Below are 15,938 nucleotides of genomic sequence, written 5' to 3'. Positions count from 1 at the left end.
CATTCTGTGGCTTCCCTGTGTGAAATGTTTACCTCCTGAAGGGTTGGACGTCTATGTAAAGACATGGAAAAGTGCAGGGTGGTATCATCAGCGTAGGAGTGGATAGGACAAGAAGTTTGGTTTAGAAGATCATTAATGAATAATAAGAAGATAGTGGGTGACAGGACAGAACCCTGAGGAACACCACTGTTAATGGATTTAGGAGAAGAACAGTGACCGTCTATCACACCAGCAATAGAACGGCCAGAAAGGAAACTTGAGATGAGGTTAAAGAGAGAAGGATAGAAGCCATAGGAGGGTAGTTTGGAAATCAAAGCTTTGTGTCAGACTCAATCAAAAGCTTTTGATATGTCCAAGGCAACAGAAAAAGTTTCACCAAAATCTCTAAAAGAGGATGACCAAGACTCAGTAAGGAAAGCCAGAAGATCACCAGTAGAGTGGCCTTGATGGAACCCATACTGGCCATCAGATAGAAGGTTGTGAAGTGATAGATGTTTAAGAATCTTCCTGCTGAGGATAGATTAAAAATTTTTAGATAGGCAAGAAATTAAAGCAATAGGACAGTAGTTTGAGGGATTAGAATGGTCACCCTTTTTAGGAACAGGCTGAATGTAGGCAAACTTCCAGCAAGAAGGAAAGGTAGATGTTGACAGACAGAGCTGAAAGAGTTTTGACTAGGCAAGGTGCAAGCACGGAGGCACAGTTTCGGAGAACAATAGGAGGGACCCCATCAGGTCCATAAGCCTTCCGAGGGTTTAGGCCAGCAAGGGCATGTAAAACATCATTGTGAAGAATTTCAATAGGTAGCATGAAGTAGTCAGAGGGTGGAGGAGAGGGAGGAACAAACCCAGAATTGTCCAAGGTAGAGTTTTTAGCAAAGGTTTGAGCAAAGAGTTCAGCTTTAGAAATAGATGTGATAGCAGTGGTGCAATCTGGTTGAAATAAAGGAGGGAAAGAAGAAGAAGCAAAGTTATTGGAGATATTTTAGGCTAGATGCCAGAAGTCACAAGGGGAGTTAGATCTTGAAAGGTTTTGACACTTTGTTAATGAAGGAGTTTTTGGCTGGTTGGAGAACAGACTTGGCATGGTTCCAGGTAGAAATATAAAGTGCATGAGATTCTGGTAATGGAAGGCTTAAGTACCTTTTATGGGCCACCTCTCTATCATGTATAGCATGAGAACAAGCTGTGTTAAACCAATGTTTGGAAGGTTTAGGTCGAGAAAAAGAGTGAGGAATGTACGCCTCCATGCCAAACACAATCACCTCTGTTGTGCGCTCAGCACACAAAGACGGGTCTCTGACTAAAAGCGGTAGTCGTTCCAAGGAAAAATCAGCAAAATAATTCCTCAGGTCCCCCCAACTAGCAGAGGCAAAATGCCAGAGACACCTTCGCTTAAGAGGATCCTGAGGAGGGATTGGAGCGATAGGACAAGATACAGATATGAGATTGTGATCGGAGGAGCCCAACAGAGAAGAAAGGGTGACAGCATAAGCAGAATGATTACAGGTCAGGAAAAGGTCAAGAATGTTGGGGCGTATCTCCAAGACGGTTAGGAATATGAGTAGGAATACACACACTCCCCTATTAGGTGGAATGAATACAAGTTGCTTAGACAAACTTATGGCAGAGAGTTCCATCTCACACTTCAAAAACTTTTTTGAATTTAATAAAACTAATGCTGCCTTAAGATCTGCTGTCCTAAATACTCAAATCAGATAAGAGGAAAACCTTACTCAACTATGCCTTATTAATCCCCAGGGTGCCAGCACCATATATCTTCAGAAGCAGGTAGGTGCACACTGTGTGCCAGTTTAATGATTCGTAAATCACCTCATAAGAGAATCACGTTTTTTTATGTAGGAGGACCACTAGCCAAAGGCAACAAAACTGTAATAAATAAAAAGGCTCACTGAGGTGCTGGTCCTCAAACAGAGTCAAAGGCAGTTGCCAAAAATTACAGGACAAGTGTCTTGAAATCTTCCTCTTGAAAGAGTTCAGTCATAAGAAGATGGAAATACAGAAGCAGACAGGGAGTTCCAGAGTTTACCAGAGAAAGGGATGAATGACTGAGAATACTGGTTAACTCTTCCATTAGGAAAGTGGACAGAATAGGAGTGAGAGAAAGAAGAAAGTCTTGTGCAGTAAGGCTGCAGGAAGAGGGCAGGTATGCAGTTAGCAAGATCAGAAGAGCAGTTGGCACAAAAACAGCAGTAGAAGATGGCATGAGATACAACATTGCAGCGATGAGAAAGAGGCTGAAGACAGTTAGAGGAGAGAAGAGTTGAAGATTCCACCCTGTCTAGAAGAGCAGTATGAATGAAACCCTCCCAAACATGTGAAGCATACTCCATACATGGACGAATAAGGTCCCTGTAGAGTTAGCAGCTAAGGGTGGTGAGAAAAACTGGTGGAGATGACTCAGAACACCTAACTCCATAGAAGCTGTTTTAGCTCGAGATGAGATGTGAAGTTTCAAGTTTTGATTATAAGTAAAGGATAGACCGAGGAAGTTCAGTGTAGAAGAGGGGGACAGTTGAGTGTAACTGAAGAAGAGGGGATAGTTGTCTGGAAGGTTGTGTCAAGTTGATAGATAGAGGAATTGAGTTTTGAGGCATTGAACAATAATAAGTTTGCTCTGTCCCAATCAGAAATTTTAGAGAGATCAGAAGTCAGCCATTCTGTGGGTTCCCTGCATAAACTGTTTACTTCCTGAAGGGTTGCATGTTTACAAAAAGATGTGGAAAAGTGCAGGGTGGTATCATCAGTGTGGGAGTGGATAGGGCAAGAATTTTGGTTTAGAAGATCATGGATGAATAATAGGAAGAGAATGGGTGACAGGACAGAACCCTGAGGAATATCACGTTTAATAGATTTAGGAAAGCAGTGACCATCTACCACAGCAGCAATAGAACAGTCAGAAAGGAAACTTGAGATGAAGTTACAGAGAGAAGGATAGAAGCCATAGGAGGGTAGTTTGGAAATCAAAGCTTTGTGCCAGACTCTATCAAAAGCTTTTGATGTCTAAGGCAACAGCAAAAGTTTCACAAAAATCTCTAAAAGAGGATGACCAAAACTCAGAAAGGAAAGCAAGATAATAATCACCAGTAGAGGAGCCTTCATGGAACCCATATTGGCAATCAGATAGAAGGTTGTGAAGTGGTAGAGGCCTACTGCCTCTTGAGAGAAGGAAGTAAGCACCTGTCGAAACGATAATTACTCCAAGTGAAGTCTAAAGTAATGGATCAGGGGTGCTGTGAACATTAAACCCAGCTGTCACCTCACTGAACATTTCTCTTCGTGTCTCACAACACAAGGAGGCAGTCACAGCTTGCCATCTAAAGACAACTCTCTTCCTTCACACAAAAATACAAGCACCTAATTACACACACCCTTCACTCAAAATTCAAAATCATGGCGACTCCTACACCAACCTCAGAGTCCCCATCTGGGGAGAGGACCACATATGTCCCCAGGTCGGACTGCTCTTCTGGTATTGACCTTAAGTGTCTTGACATTCCCCTCAACTTTTTTGTCATTAAGTTCTGCAACATTCACAGTCTTAGATCTAATTTTCAATCTGTAGAACATCACCTCTCTCTAACAGACCTCATCTTCTTTTCCTCTCTGAAACACAGGTGTCTGAGGAAACTGACAGTAGCCCCTTTTCTATTCCCTCCTGCTTTCTCTATCCTCATTTTCAATCCAAAGCTGGATGTTGCATTTATGTGTGCAATGACTTAACCTGCTCTCATGCCCATGCTCTTGAATCTTCTGAGTTTTCCATCATCTGGCTACGACTACAGAGTCACTCTCAAACTAAATTTATCTGTGCTGTATACCTCTCACCTAACTCCTCTGATTATAAGAAATTCTTTGACTACTTAACTTCCAAAGTGGAGCACATTCTCTCTTCCCTTTTGTGGAGATCTCCATTCTTGGAGACTTCAATGTTCACCACCAGCTTTGGCTTTCCTCTCCCTTCACTGACCATCCTGGTGAACTAGCCTTCAACTTGCTATCCTCCATGACCTAGAGCAATTGGTGCAACATCCTACTCATATTCCTGACCGTCTTGGAGATACGCCCAACATTCTTGACCTTTTCCTAACCTCTAATCCTTCTGCTTAAGCTGTTACCCTTTCTTCTCCATTGGGCTCCTCCAATCACAATTTCATATCTGTATCTTGTCCTATCACTCCAATCCCTCCTTAGGATCCCCCAAAGCAGAGGTGGTTCTGGCATTTTACCTCTGTTAGTTTGGAGGACCTGAGGAGGTATTTTGCTGATTTTCCACAGAATTACTACTGCTTCCGTGACAGAGACCCGTCTCTGTATGCCGAGCACATAACAGAGGTGTTAGTGTCTGGCATGGAGGTGTACATCCCTCACTCTTTTTTCTCGACCTAAACCTTCCAAACCTTGGTTTAACACAGCCTGTTCTCATGCTATACATGATAGAGAGGTGGCCCACAAAAAGGTACTTGAGCTTTCCATCACCAGAATCTCATGCACTTTATATTTCTGCCCAGAACCATGCCAAGTCTTTTCTCCAACTAGCCAAAAAACTCCCTCATTAATAGAAATTGTCAAAATCTTTCAAGATCTAATTCCCCTTGTGACTTCTGGCATCTAACCAAAAACATCTCCAATAACTTTGCTTCTTCTTCTTCTTTCCCTCCTTTATTTCAACCAGATGGTACCACTGCTATCACATCTATCTTTAAAGCTGAGCTCTTTGCTCAGACCTTTGCTAAAAACACTCTATCTTGGACAATTCTGGGCTTGTTCCTCTCTCTCCTTCACCCTCTGACTACTTCATGCTACCTATTAAAATGCTTCACAATTATGTTTATGGCACCACTGCTATCACATCTATCTTTAAAGCTGAGCTCTTTGCTCAGACCTTTACTAAAAACTCTACCTTGGACAATTCAAGGCTTTTTCCTCCCTCTCCTTCACCCTCTGACTACTTCATGCTACCTATTAAAATGCTTCACAATTATGTTTTCCATGTCCTCGCTGGCCTAAACCCTCGAAAGGCTTATGGACCTGATGGGGTCCCTCCTATTGTTCTCCAAAACTGTGCCTCTGTGCTTGCACCTTGCCTAGTCAAACTCTTTCAACTTTGTCTGTCAACATCTACCTTTCTTTCTTGCTGAAAGTTTGCCTCCATTCAGCCTGTTCCTAAGAAGGGTGACCATTCTAATCCCTCAGACTACTGTCCTATTGCTTTAATTTCCTGGCTATCTAAAGTTTTTGAATCTATCCTCAACAGAAAGATTCTTGAACTTCTATCACTTCGCAGCCTTCAATCTGATTGCCAGTATGGGTTCCGTCAAGGCTGCTCTACTGGTGATCTTCAAGCTTTCCTTACTGAGTCTTGGTCATCCTCTTTTAGAGATTTTGGTGAAACTTTTTCTGTTGCCTTAGACATATTAAAACCTTTTGATAGAGTCTGGCACAAAGCTTTGATTTCCAAACTACCCTCCTACGGCTTCTATCCTTCTCTCTGTAACTACATCTCAAGTTTTCTTTCTTACCATACTATTGCTGCTGTAGTAGATGTTCACTGTTCTTCTTCTAAATCTATTAACAGAGATGTTCCTCAGGGTTCTGTCCTGTCACCCACTCTCTTCCTATTATTCATCCATGATCTTTTAAACCAAACTTCTTGCCCTATCCACTCCTACACTGATGATACCACCATGCACTTTTCCACATCTTTTTGTGAACATCCAACCCTTCAGGAAGTAAACAGTTTATGCAGGGAACCCACAGAATGCCTGAGTTCTGATCTCTCTAAAATTTCTGATTGGGGCAGAGCAAACTTAGCATTGTTCATTGCCTCAAAAAACTCAATTCCTCCATCTATCATCTCGACACAACCTTCCAGATAACTATCCCCTCTTCTTCAGTGACACTCAACTGGCCCCCTCTTCTACACTGAACATCCTTGGTCTGTCCTTTTCTTATAATCTAAACTGGAGATTTCATATCTCATCTCTAGCTAAAACAGCTTCTATAAAGTTAGGCATTCTGAGATGTCTCCACCAGTTTTTCTCAGCCCACCAACTGCTAACTCAGTACAAGGGCCTTATCCATCCATGTATGGAGTATGCTTCACGTGTCTGGGGGGGTTCCACTCTTTTAGACAGGGTGGAATCAAAAGCTTTTTGTCTCATCAACTCCTCTCCTCTAACTGACTGTCTTCAGCCTCTTTTCATTGCCGGAATGTTGCATCTCTTGCTATCTTCTACTGCTATTTTCATGCTAACTATATGCCTCCCCTCCTGCTATGGCCTCGCTGCACATGACTTTTCTTCTTTCTTTCACCCCTATTCTGTCCACCTCTCTAATGCAAGAGTTAACCAGTGTTCCTAATCATTCATCCCCTTCTCTGGTAAACTCTGGATCTCCCTTCCTGCTTCTGTATTTCCACCTTCTTATGACTTGAACTACTTCAAGAGGGAAGTTTCAAGACATTTATCCTTCAATTTTTGACCACCACTATGGACCCTATTTGGGGCTGGCATCTCAGTGGGCTTTTTTTTATTAGATTTTTGTTGCCCTCGGCCAGTGTCATAAAAAAAAAAGATGTTTAAGAACCTTCCTGTTGAGGATAGATTCAAAACTTTATATAGGCAGGAAATTAAAGCAACAGGACAGTAGTTTGAGGGGTTAGAAAGACACTCTTTTCAGAAACAGGCTGCATGTAGGCAAACTTCCAGCAAGAAGGAAAGATAGATGTTGACAGACAGAGTTGGAAGAGTTTGACTAGGCAAGGTGCAAGCATGAAGGCATAGTTTCAGAGAACAATAGGAGGGGCCATATTAGGTCCATAAGCCTTCCATGGGTTTAGGCCAGCGAGGGCATGGAAAGCATCATTGTGAAGGATCTTAATGGGTAGCATGAAATAGTCAGAAGGTGGAGGAGAGGGAGGAACAAGCCTTGAATCATCCAAGGTAGAGTTTTTAGCAAAGGTTTGAGTGAAGAGTTCAGCTTTAGAGATAGATGTGATAGCAGTGGTGCCATCTGGTTGAAATAAAGAAGGGAAAGATGAAGAAGCAAAGTTATTGGAGATGTTTTTGGCTAGGTGCCAGAAGTCACAAGGAGAGTTATCTCTTGAAAGATTTTGACACTTTCTATTAATGAAGGAGTTTTGGGCTAGTTGGAGAAAAGACTTGGCATGGTTCCAGGCAGAAATCATAAAATGCATGAGATTTAGGTGATGGAAAGCCAAGTACCTTTTGTAGACCACCTCTTTTTCATGTATAGTGTGAGAACAGGCTGTGTTAAAACAAGGCTTGGAAGGTTTAGGTCAAGAGAAAGAGTGGGGAATGCACGCCTCTGTGCCAGACACTATCACCTCTGTTACGCACTAAGCAAACAGAGATAGGTCTCTGACATGGAAGCAGTAGTCATTCTAAGGAAAATCAGCATAACACCTCTGGTCCCCCCAATTAGCAGAGGCAAAATGCCAGAGGCATCTCCACTTTGGAGGATTCTGAGGAGGAATTGGAGTAATAGAGGAAGATACAGATAAGAGATTGTGATTGGAGGAGCCCAACGGAGAAGATAGGGTGACAGCATAAGCACAAAGATTGGAGGTTAGGAAAAGGTCAAGAATGTTGGTCGTATCTACAAGACAGTCAAGTGGCCTAAAGAGCCTAAATTGTTGTATATATGTTATCTACTTCTGGTAATCTATTTGAATGATATCTGTTGAAAAATAACAGCTTACATGTACACAATAAAATGTTTTTGTGCATCAAAAACACAAAATCTCCAACTTTGCAAATTCGTAGCTTGGCTCCCACAACCCCTTGTAACTTGTGCCAGACCTCTATGCACTCCAATCTCTTGCAACCCATGCCCTCTGCCTCCTCAGTCCCCTACCACCTTCTATGGACCTCTGAATTTGGCTCAGCAGATCTCTTGGTTCACATGTCTATGGATTGTAGCATTCCAAATATGAGAAACTTCCAGCACCTAAAAATCATGGAAATGTTGAAGGTGCATGGCAAAGTGTAACAATTTTCTGTTTTTAATTATTTTACATACTCTTCAGAAAAAAAAAAAGAGATTTTCTTTTTTTGAGGAATTAGAACAATTGCTCCCAGGGTTAAGCCCAAACTGTTTAATTTCTACATCAGAAACAGGAAATTTAATAGATCTAGAACTGGTCCTCTTATGGTTAATAGTAACTTAACTGATGACCTTAATACTATTGTATACTATTTGTATATTTTTTGAACCATTCACTTCTGTGTTTCTTGTTGAGTTATCACCTTTCATGAGTCCAGTTTCATCCCAACAATTGGTTGATGTTGACAGCACCATGGGACCTGACAATCTTCATTCTTGTCTACTACAAGACTGTGCCATGGAGCTTGCCTACCCTTTGTCAGTCACTTTTAATATGAAATCTGGTTTCTTGCCGCAGTCTTGGAAAGTATCTCATGTATCTCCAATCTACAAGAAAGGGTCTCAGGATGATCCCTTCAACTACAGACCCATCAGTCTGAATCCCATTTCTTGCAAAACAATGGAACATACTATCCACAAAGCTCTATTCAGTTTCATCGAGGACCAGCTGCTCTTTGACGAGTCACAACTTGGCTTCGGGGCAACTTGTGCTAACATATGATTATGTGACCTATTGGTATGATCAAGGGACTGTGGTTGATTTAATCCTATTTGACTTTGTTAAGGCCCTTGACTATGTCCATCATCAAACTCACATTGATGAATTGGTAGCTATTTGAATCTTGGACAAAATTCTGTAGCATATCACAAGTTTTTTTGTGGGGTTGGACAATGGAAATTACAATGCATGGTCATGTTAGCACCTCACAGCCAGCTTTTAGTGTGTTTCTCATGGGTCAGTTCTGGGTCATTGCTGTTCCTCATTTTAATAAACCATACCCTCTCTCTGATCCAATGTTACTACAAATTGTTTGTTGATGACCTTTCACCCATCAGTTCCTTCACCTCGTAGCTCTCTGTCTCCACCTGATGTGCAGAACAGCACTGACTTTATTTCATCAACAGCTTCTTGAGGGCTGAGATTTTCCAAAGCCTAATGTGTCCAGCTCTGTTTTGCCAGACAGCACTACACCTATGTAGAGTATCTCCTGATTCTCTGCACCCTCAATGGCAACCCAATAAATCCTTGTTCATCATACAAAGATCTTGGAGTAACCATAGACAGTAAACTGAAATTTCACCAACATATAAGATGATAAGGCTGGGAATATTACCCAAACTTTCTCAAGTCTACTGTCTGCCATTCAGCAAACTTTATGTATTCTCTCTTAATATCTGATGTTCGACCTATCCTGGACTTGCATCTCATCAGGAATCTTGGGTTTCTTGTCCAGAACAAGCTCCTGGAATCTGTCCCATGTAGGTGGACAAAACAGATAATTGAGCTAAAGTGGACAAAACAGATAATTGAGCTAAAAGATCTTTCATACCCTGAGAGGCTGGCCAGGTTAGATTTGCACTCTGTCTAAGGCAGGATGCTGACACAAGATCTTATAGGTATATTGTAACTGTATTTTTTATGGCCTTAACAATTTCTCTAACTGACATTTTAATTATGAGTCTACCTGTTAGCCTGAGGGACCATAGTATAAGATCCAAATGCAACATTCTCAGTTAGAAGCTTGTAGTTTTGTGTGTTTTTAAGTCATCCAGATAATGAATTCACTATCCCATAGTGTTGTTGAAGCACACAGTCTTCCTGCATTTTAAGTCTAGATTACAGACTTGGGTGAAGATTTATTCTCTTTATGGCATCTTTTTTATTCCATCCACCCACTCTATACTACTGTGACCAGACTTTCCCCTTTCTTATTCTCTAGTTGATATCCTTTCCTGAAAGATACACTTAACCACCCAATTATTGTCATTTTGCAGTAGTACTGCCCACTGGCCAGACTAGAGTATCAGTCTGGTACTTTTGGACCTGTCCCTCCCTTACCCAGGCTTGGCTGAACACAGGGTGGTAAGGCCCTACCAGATGAGTCAATCCCTCCTGATTCTTCTCCTTCATTATATTTCTTTTAGGGAAGTGTAGTGTATGTAGATTGTTGAAGGTTAATTACAGTATAAGTAGTTAGACATATTGGGGAGTTGGCAACAGTGGAAAACATAGGAAGGGAGCAAGGTTAGCAGTAGTTACCCCAGTCGTGCTATTGTGTGATTGTCATGGGTGTGTCTGTTGGTGTTGGCTCTCTGTTGTTGGACCAATTCGCAGGCCTTTGTATCCATGCTTGGTTCAGTGTCAGTATGCTGAAAGGGGGTTTTGCTGTGGTTGTCATACAAGACTCAAGAATGCTAAGGTGGAAGTCAAAAGTCATAAGAGGTGTCCTCAACAGGGAATAGACCCCTAACACAGAGGTATAAAATATATACAGTTCCTTAGACATCGGGACCATTACAACTGCCATCCTCTCACTCATTTCTTAGGACCTGCATTCCTCCACTTACAACATGTGTGTGAAGTTGTTCTGAATCAGCTATCCCTCCTTCATGGAAATATCAGGCTGTTTAAGGAAAATTTCCACTCTTTCACCAGTCTCTATTTCAGACAAAACTATTTTTTCTGGTAGTTTTTTGGCCTGTTTTGAATTAATCTGCTCGTTGCTTTTCCTGCAACTCATCAGTTTTTATTTTTAACCACCCCAACTCCACATCCCCTAAGAAACTAATGTTTTGCAATAAAAATGAAAAGCAGATTAATACAAATCAGACCAAAATGTATCAGAAAAACAGTTTGGTCCTCTCTGATAAGTAACAGAGCAGTAACATTCATTGGCAATGCTCACCCCAAGAAGACTGGCCACTGTTCACTGTCACCACCAGCTGGCTATCGCACACCACCACCTAGCCCAACCTAATGAAATTAATTAATCTAACCTAACCAAACTAACCAAACCTAATCAAACTACCCCAACCAAACCAAAGTAACCTAACCTAACCAGTCTAACCCAACTAACCTTGCTTCTCCCCCCAAAAAAAACAGAAAAACCTTTAAAAATAATTTGCAGTGGTTATATGTGGGGTTCAAATTACTCAGAATAAGCTTTATCTGATGATAAGTGTAAGAAAAGCCACATTGAGACTGGTGTAACAGTAAAAGAATAGCCATGTTTCACTCCCTACAACTGACACTACTCTATATGGAAGACAGAAGACCAATAGCTGTGACTACTTGTAATTTTTACTCATATTCTTCAAGAAGGCAAATTATTTCTAATTTTCACATCAACAAATAACACTGAACAAGGAAGCATTCATACAAACACTTACAAAATACATACGGAAAATGTCAATGCACTCAGTGAATCCTGCTTGAGATCCAGGCCTAGGTTTCCTGCTGGCCTGTCATGCTCCTGGTGGGCACAGGAATAATAATTCATTGATGCTTTCATTCCCAATTTTCAACACAGATGTATATATATATATATATATATATATATATATATATATATATATATATATATATATATATATATATATATATATATATATATATATATATATATATATTACTGAAACTGCAGTACACTTTCCTAGTACTCAGCACCAAGACAAATTATTTCAAGTATATACATACATGTAAATTCACTATGCAGGCCTACCAGCTTCTTACAGCATTCCCCAGGGTATCAAAGCTCTGAATGGTATTAGTGCTGTCATCATGATGGCGTTCCAGTTACTCTTCTAGGCATTCAATCCCTGACTGAACATTTTTATGTGAGGGTTGAGGTCTTTGTCACACCCAGGGCAGGTGAGGGGTGCGGTGGTGGTGGTGCACACTCCCTGACCTAGACACACACAACGCCAAACACACGATGGTTCTCCGCTCACTCCTTGACAGACACCAATTACTCCTCAACTCGGCACTGCCATCTGAATGGTCAGCCCTTCACTTCAGTACACAGCCTGGGCAGGACAAGAGTGTGATGATAACAATGCACATGCCACAGGTCCAAGAGAGACAAACACCTGATGACACTCGCACCCACTCCCTCATTAATCAGCGCTATGGCCAAGAATGACATGAGATGGCCTGGCCTGCACCACAGTCCTGGCGGGTTGTGCTGGTCAGGAATGATACGCATAGCAGGCCCACCTCGCGCCCAGACAGCACACGCAGCACGGGACACATTCCCGCCCTGCTGGCCTCGTCTCGCACCACGTCTCTGCGTCCTGACTACTGCCGCCCCCCGCCGCCCATCGCCTCTGTGCATCTCACCTCGCTATTCAACCCAACAATGCTCATGCTTCACACCTTCCTCTCTGGTACATTAACAAGTGCTCTTCTCCTAAACAAATGCAACAATGCTGAATTGAAAACTCGATATAATGCTGGAGATCAGCTGTTGTTAGGAATAGTGAAGTGCTGTATAAACAATGAAAATAAATTAATATACATACCCATGTCTTTCCACGTGGTATTTTAATTAAAAGTTTTCCTAAATATTGTACTAGATAGTACGAATTTATAAGGAAGTTCAAGCATACTGTCCCTAAACATCCTAAGGATAACAGCGGTAATTTCGACACTCAAATTTCGGATTATTCTTTTCTACTTTTCTTTGAGGATTCACACCTCAGTGGAACTTTTTTCGTTCTTTTTGTTGCTCTAGACCGGTGCCCCTCTTCCGTTAAAAAAAAAAAGTAGTGAGGGAAAAGGAGAGTGATCGGAGAAAATTTAATTTGTGTACAGTAACACTATTGCATAAAGAGAAAATACATGAGTACAAATTGGTAGAATAGCCATAGGTAAACGGTTATATGGCTAGTCAAAAAGTGCAACTTCAGTAATGTATAATAAATAAATAAATTCTATTGAAACAAATTCATAAAAGAAATAAATCTTATCACCTTTCACCTTAGCTGAGAATATGTGACAGTGATGTAGGTTATGCAACAAAAACAAAACATCAATATGTCCTCTGAACTATATCCTTAGAAGAAGGAATGATATCAGAGACCGGAACAGAGCATGGCGTGAAGTGAAGGGAAGGAGGACGGATTTATAGATGAGGGAGGAAAGTATGAGAAAAGAAAGGCGAAAGTGTAGGAATGATAATGAAGGTAAAGTAAATTATTTATTAGTATATAATGGAAATCCAGAGTTATGGAAGGAGGCAGAAAGTAAGTTTAAGGTTTGAGATAGATAGTAAATGAAATATAATCCCATAAAAAATAAATAAATAAAAAAAATCGCAAACTGGAGAAAAATTTGATAGGTTTCAGTGGTATGCATATGAGTAATAGGGGATCAAAATTAGAAGAAAAACAGAAGGGTTTAGAAGATAGTAACAGGTAAATGTAAAAAAAAAAAATAAATAAATAAATAAATAAAAGACAAATGGGTTACCTTCCGATAAGCCTTTTTTTTTTTTTTTTCGCATGGTGTTCTGAACAGTTCGAACACTCACGTCCTGAAGCAGATTGTGATTTTGTTCTTTCAGCTGTCTGGCAGGAAGGGTTAGTGTGTCATCCAGCTGACGCCTGATAATTCCAAGGTTGCGCTTGCTGATCTTGCGAGTTTATCCTCCACCGTGTTTGTGGGACGGCACTTTTGCTCCTCCCGAGACATTGAATTTTGTCATCAAGTAGCAAACTGTACGTTCATGAATATCAGTTTGTTCACTTATATGACGGCTGTTTAAACCAGTTTTTATGACACTCGATAACTGTTACAATTTTGTCATGGCTTGTATACGGCTTAGCCATCGTTAATGAGCCACGCTGACAACTTAATATTTGGCACACGAAGGAGGGGGGAATGTCCTCAAAGAAACTTGTGAGCCGCGCGACTGAAAGCAAACTGTAAACCAAACTGGCCGTTATGTCACCTGAGTGAGTGCGTGAGCATGGGTGGGTGAATGATGTAGGTTAGGTGCCAAGCAGCAATTTTCCCAGTCACTTTCTTTACTGGCTACATACTGACCAAAATCATTTTAGATTATTTTTAGACTACCGCGCCGCCTCCAGGACACGTCGAGATGCGCGGACGTTAATGATCACACTGGATCTAATAGCAAGACAAGTAACATAAATAGAGATTTTAGTTTTCATAAAAAAAAAAAGAAAAAAATACAAATAGAATAATCAAATAAATAAGAAAAAAACGTAACAAATGTGTGTAAAAAGAAAAAAAAATAGGAATTAGAACATTCAATAATATTACTGAGGGAATAACATAACACGTACATAAGGCAACAAATTAACAAAGAAAAAGACAAAATAAGGGAAAAATATAATATGATAAAATCTAATGCAAACTTGTAGAACGATCTTTTCTGTGCCGATCATGGAGGTATACTGCCTCCATAGTGCTGACTGAGGAGCCAGGAAGCACACCAGGTGAGATGCAGAGCAATTAAGACCGTAGGAACAAAAAAGCCTCAGAAGGAAGGATGATACTTAAAGGCTGGTATAGGACAAAATGCGTAGTGGATGAGCCAATATATAAGTGAAAGAAAAACATGACAAACGTTGAGAGAGAGAGAGAGAGAGAGAGAGAGAGAGAGAGAGAGAGAGAGAGAGAGAGAGAGAGAGAGAGAGAGAGAGAGAGCAGCAGCAGCATACACAAAACCGGGAAATGACATGTGAGAAATAACAGAAAAAAAAAGCACAGATGGAAATCAAAGAATCAGGACACGAGTTTCTGCGGATATTGCTAGAGGTGAAAGTGTATGTTATTTCAAATAGAAATTGTTCTATGCACATATGCATTTTGAGGCTTTTTCTCAGAATTATTCAGTACAATCTAAACATATTTCACAGTCTCAGCAAGAAGGTGCGTATAAAGCAATCAGCTCATTTATGCGGAGCCTCGCTTCTTCTCCTACTTGTCCCGGCAGGCAGTCTGTCCACGATATCTGCTCACCGACACAGACTGTGCCCGCTCACTAATATAGTATATGTAAAGGTTTCTGTCTGAGAACTGAGTGAAGGAGCCATACACATGTTGTATGTGTGGAGTCTTTGTTATTCTTTATCCGACCTCCATTAACCCTGGCAGAGGGACCTGAACAGTTTAGCATAACATCTATCTTGGCACTACCATCCTCTGCCCTCCCCCCCCCCCCTCTCTCTCTCTCTCTCTCTGCGATAACATGGATATTGATTTGAGAGTGTGATAAATTGGCTATGGAAGGCTTTCATCAAGGATCAGATTTCTGCCGTGACGCTCAATGGAAACGTGAGTCTGATACCTTATCAGTCTGCTGGCCAAGATGATCACTAAGGCCCGGACGTGACTAGACCCCGAACATTGCCCGGAACACTGCTCGAAGAAGTGTCTTGAACGGGTTCACATGCTTGCTCGAAGCACCATTGTCCCGAGAATGTCATTATCATGTTCTTAACTCTGGACGTTTGTACCGAACGGAAGATAATTAAGGAAGAGAAAGATGAGGAATCAGCACAGTCTTACAGGTTTATGGAAGCATGATAGGAGAAGTTGGAAAAATAGTTTAGTTCACGAAATGTTTTTAATGCAAAGGTGAGGGAACACACACACACACGTTAGAGAGGAAAATAATGAAATAGAATGACTGAAAATAAATTGATTACTTAGTGAGACATGGAAATACATATAAAAGAAGGCTGAAAACAAGAAAGAAAAATAAGTTAATAAGGCAATAGAATAAGAAAAATGATAATTGATGGGGCAGTCTTGAATGATGAGGAATAACTTACTAATCTGGGAGACTTGTCTAAGGCATTAAAATGGATAAGAAATCCCACTGACAGTGCTGTTTTCTCCCAAAAGAAGAGAACTGAGAAAAGCCAGTTCATCATCTGAGATATCTTGATACTCCTCTTTTGAAATAGTTCAAGTCATAGATAGGTAAGAGAAAATACAGAAACTGTTAGAGATTTCAGAATCTACCAGTTAAAGGAATG

At 40.9% G+C, this 15,938-nt stretch overlaps 1 protein-coding gene across 16 annotated transcripts in view; it reads right to left on the bottom strand.

Moving 5' to 3' along the window:
• The window catches only part of LOC135102383 (uncharacterized), a 23,705-nt gene extending 9,876 nt beyond the window's left edge, over nucleotides 1-13,829 (bottom strand). For 2 of the 16 annotated variants that reach the window (XM_064007555.1, XM_064007549.1), the window contains exons 1-2: nucleotides 11,651-12,265; nucleotides 11,330-11,401 (exon numbers count right to left, since the gene is read on the bottom strand). The gene's annotated coding sequence lies outside the window, so the exon portion shown is untranslated. Of the gene's footprint in view, nucleotides 1-11,318; nucleotides 11,402-11,625; nucleotides 12,267-12,303; nucleotides 12,403-13,398 lie in introns of those variants that run through there. The other 14 variants (XM_064007554.1, XM_064007563.1, XM_064007558.1 and 11 more) reach the window with 13 other exon arrangements.
• Between the last annotated feature and the right edge of the window lie 2,109 nt (nucleotides 13,830-15,938).

This window comes from Scylla paramamosain, chromosome 7, assembly GCF_035594125.1.
Source record: "Scylla paramamosain isolate STU-SP2022 chromosome 7, ASM3559412v1, whole genome shotgun sequence".
NCBI lineage: Eukaryota > Metazoa > Arthropoda > Malacostraca > Decapoda > Portunidae > Scylla > Scylla paramamosain.
The sequence above is the reverse complement of the archived record's forward strand: the minus strand, read 5'-3'. Positions and strand labels throughout refer to the sequence as shown.